At 40.0% G+C, this 4,089-nt stretch overlaps 1 pseudogene; it reads right to left on the bottom strand.

The window, feature by feature from the left end:
- Positions 1 to 1,042: 1,042 nt before the first annotated feature.
- LOC114041899 lies at positions 1,043 to 2,367 on the bottom strand (annotated as a pseudogene).
- Between the last annotated feature and the right edge of the window lie 1,722 nt (positions 2,368 to 4,089).

Raw genomic sequence — 4,089 nt, 5'->3', positions numbered from 1 at the left:
CTTTTACCCTTCTAGATGTGTATATTATTCCCCCTTTATCCAAGTTCTTATGAGAATAAGGTTCCAGCACTACCAGCCCTCCATCCCTACCTACTTTCACTGTAATAGTTGTTCTATTCATGCCTCATTTGTACAAAATAATTGCTCCATTTACCTCTCCCTACTCAGTTTTATTTTTTAAAATAATCTCATCATATTCAACTCAGTCCCAAGCCTTCTATCTGTGTATGCTCTTTCAAACTACCTAAGTAATGATAAAATTCTTAAGAGTAAAGATAACATTTTCCCATATAAGAAATAAACAGTTTGACCTTACTGAGTCCCTTATAATTGGTCTTTAATGTTTACCTTATGTTTCTCCTGGATCTTATATGTCAAATTTTCCATTGAGTTTTGGTCTTTTTGTCATGAACACTTGAAAGTCTTTCAATTAATTAAAATGTCCATTTATTCATTAACGATCATATCCAGCTTTGCTGGGTAAGTTATTCTTGGTTGCAAGCCCAGCTCCTTTGCTCTTCAAAATATAATGTTCCAAGCCCTTCACTCTTTTAATGTAGATGCTTCTAGATCTTGTGTTATCTTGACTGTATTTCTACAGTATTTAAATTAATTTTTTCTTGTTGCTTGTAGTGTTTTCCTTTGAAACTTGGCTATAATGTTCTTAAATGTTTTCATCTTGGGATCTCTTTCAGGTGGCAATCAATGAATTTTTTCTATTTCCATTTTACCATCTCACTCTAGAACTTCAGGGCAATTTTCCTTAACATTTTCTTGTAAAATTGTATCTAGGCTCTTTTTAAAATCATAACTTTTAAGTAGTTCAACAATTCTTATATTGTCTCTCCTAAATCTGTTTTCTAGATCAATTGCTTTTCTAATGAGATGTTTCACATTCTCTTCTATTTTTTCATTCTTTTGATTTTGTTTTATTATTTCTTGGTGTCTTATAATGTCATTAGCTTCCCCTTGCCCAATTCTAGATTTTGTTTTCATTTTGTTTAAATTTTTATTTTTATGTAGGGAAAAATCAAATATACATTTAACCCAATTTGGTTGCAAGTTTCTTAGCTTTTGCCTTTTCCAGCTTGGCAATATGAGCCATTGATTTTGGACCCAGAACATTGCTACCCCAGTGACAATGGATCTCATCATATCTGTCATTATAATTAGTTTTGATGGCTTCTACCAGCTTAGCCAGGGCTCCCTCATCTTCAGGGTTAACCTGTGTGAAGGCAATGTTTGTGCAGGTCTTTCTGTGAACTAAGCAATTCAGTCTGGCTTTACCTTTGATAACACAATGAAGTACCCCCATTTTTTGGCACAAGGCAGGTAGGAAGACCACTAGCTCAGTGGGGTCCACATCATGTGCAATCACTAACAACTGTGCTTTCTTATTTTCTACCAGGGTAGTAACAGTGTTAAGATCTGCTCTGAGGACAAGTGGTCTCTTAGTGGGGACATCTTCTTTGCCTGAAGCTTTTTGTTCGGCCAGAACCAGCAGCCTTTGCTTCTCTTCTTGTTTTGTCTCAGGTCTGTACTTCTAAGCCATTTTAAGTAGTTGAGTAGCTGTCTGACAATCCAAAGCCTAAGTGAACTGGTTAATTGCTGGTGGTACTTTCAAATGCTTATAAAGGATAGACCTTTGATGCTACAGTCTGATGTACCGAGGCCATTTGACAAATTGAGTAAGGTCCCTTTGGGCTGGATGTCCTGACCAATGACAAAGTTCTTGGGCCACTTCTCAAACAAATGTTTGACCATTTTCTTGGCTTCCTGCTTCTTTACTGCAGCAGCGGCCAGAGCCACCTTCTTCTCCTTTGGCATCTTGGCCAGCACAATAAGAAAGGAAGAGAAGAGACTTGTGGGTCCCAATTCTAGATTTTAAGGAGTTATTTTCTTCCTTAAGATTTTGGATCTCTTTTTCCAATTGGTTGACTTTCTTTTCATAACATCCTTATTTTTCTTAGATTGCTCTTTTTTCCCCAAAATTTTCCTCAACATCTCTTCTTTCATTCTTAAAGTCCTTTCTAAGTTCTTCCAAGAAGTCTTTTTGGGCTTGTGACCATTTGACATTTTTCTTTGAAGTAGAAGTGACTTTTTTTAACTTCACTATCTTCTTCTGAGTATAAACCTAGAATTTCTCTATCCCCATAGTAACTATCTGTGGTTAAGTTCTTTCTCCTTTGCTTAGTCATTTTTTTTTTAGCAACTTATTATTATAGTCAGGTTCTAGTCCTGAGGTGTGGGGGATGGTGCCTCAGGCTTCAGGTTTTTTGTGCCTGTAGTTTTCTGAGCTCTGTCTGGGGGCCTGACTTCAGGCATTCTTCTCCACTCCTGAGCCACAGCTAAGGCCCACATCCACATTGTGACCACACATGCTTATTCTCTCTGTTGTCCCTCACATGGCTGCAAACTTTAGCTCACCCCTATGTCCTAGAACCAAAACCAGGGACTCTGCTTTCCTCCAAGTGCCAGGAGTTATCAAGGTCCCTGCCCCTCTGCTATGGCATTCACTGGGCATGTGCTCACTCCTCCTCACACACAGCCACAGAGTGGAACCATCAACACAACTGTGCCTGGCATCCCACAATAGCAGAAGGTCCTTCAATCTTCCCTTATTTAGCTGTCCAACCCCCACACTGTCCAGCTGGACGTGCTCCCAAACCCAGCTGCCACCAGGGCTTGTTGTTTGTTTATTCAGCTGAGTCTGAATGTGGTCCAAACCTCCACCCCGCAGGTCAGATCTTTCCTACGGTCCTCACAAGTTGTCTTAGGAAGACAACTGTTTTACCCTGACTTTTAATTATTTCTGCCATTCAAAGTTCACTGTGAGGTGATATTTTATCTTATTTTTAGGAGAATTTTGGATAGCTTGGCATTTCCTTTTTTTATTTCACCATCTTCCCAGAATCCTTGATAGGTGTTGATACTCCCCTTCTCCAAGGGGAACAAGTAACCTTAAGAAAAAAGGGATTATATCTTTTGAGGTTCTCTTCCCAGTCCCTGGTCCCGTATTGTTTCTATCACTTAAATAAGCCTGTCCTATATTAAAGGTTTCTAAACCTTACAAACAATAGGGGAGTAGAGCCAGTGCCCTCAAAGAGTGGTGATCCAAAGTGTAAATGGTCCTCCCTGAATCCTACACATGTAATTAACACCTCAATAAGACGGGAGTGTCTCATTGCCTGTTATCTCCCCCTTGCCTTCATTAGATTAACAATCAGAAGTCAATTGGTCAAAGCCCAGTTTCCCCCCCATGAGCATTTTCATTTAATCATGTTTTTTTTTGTTACAAGGGATGGTTCAAAACAGTTTTTTGAAGCTAGCAAAGGTGTTTCTAAAACCATACAGGAGCTTATTCTAGGACCATGGCTAGCTGCCATCTTAACACCCATATCCCCCACACAGCAAAATGGAACGTTTCATTTTAATTCTTTGGCTACCACTGCAGAGAAAGCCCTGCCTCTCTGCAATTAGTAAATACTTTTTAAAAAGCTTATTGAATTGAACTGAACTGAACTGACCTGAATTATCCAGTTAAAGATGAATCTGTTTAGGAGAAAAGTTGTCTGTGGTTGAGTCAGGTCAGGAATACAGTTTGTTTGGGGATCAGATTAATGATCTCACTTGCCTAAGGTTTCCAAGGGGTTTAGCATTCACTGAAGTTAATCTCTACCTATTGTAGAGGATAGAAAACTGAGGCCTAGAGAGATCTAGCGATTAATCTAAGAGGATGCAGCAAAGCAAAGTCAGAGCTAACACTAAAACTGGGGCATCTTGATATCTCATCAAGGCTCTCCCCCCAGTTGCCTACCAACTGAGGCTTGATTGTTATCAAAAAGTCAGGTCCCTAGCACTGGCCTTTGTCTCCTACTTTTATCTCGTCTGAGTCTACCGCTCCCTAAGACCCCCATTTCCTGTGCCAAGGTTCATTCTATCTACCAAAAACCACAGTGAGGAAGGCAGACTTTACCGCAGCAGAGGGGCTTTGGGATTGGAAAACATGGAGCTGGGCTTTGTTCCTGCCACATGCTGGGCCTCCATCCTTCTGTCCTCCCTTTCACCAGCAGGGAGTACCATGTCTGT

The sequence above is a fragment of the Vombatus ursinus genome, unplaced genomic scaffold, assembly GCF_900497805.2.
Source record: "Vombatus ursinus unplaced genomic scaffold, bare-nosed wombat genome assembly UNPS02014198.1, whole genome shotgun sequence".
In the NCBI taxonomy this organism is placed as follows: Eukaryota; Metazoa; Chordata; class Mammalia; order Diprotodontia; family Vombatidae; genus Vombatus; species Vombatus ursinus.
The sequence above is the reverse complement of the archived record's forward strand: the minus strand, read 5'-3'. Positions and strand labels throughout refer to the sequence as shown.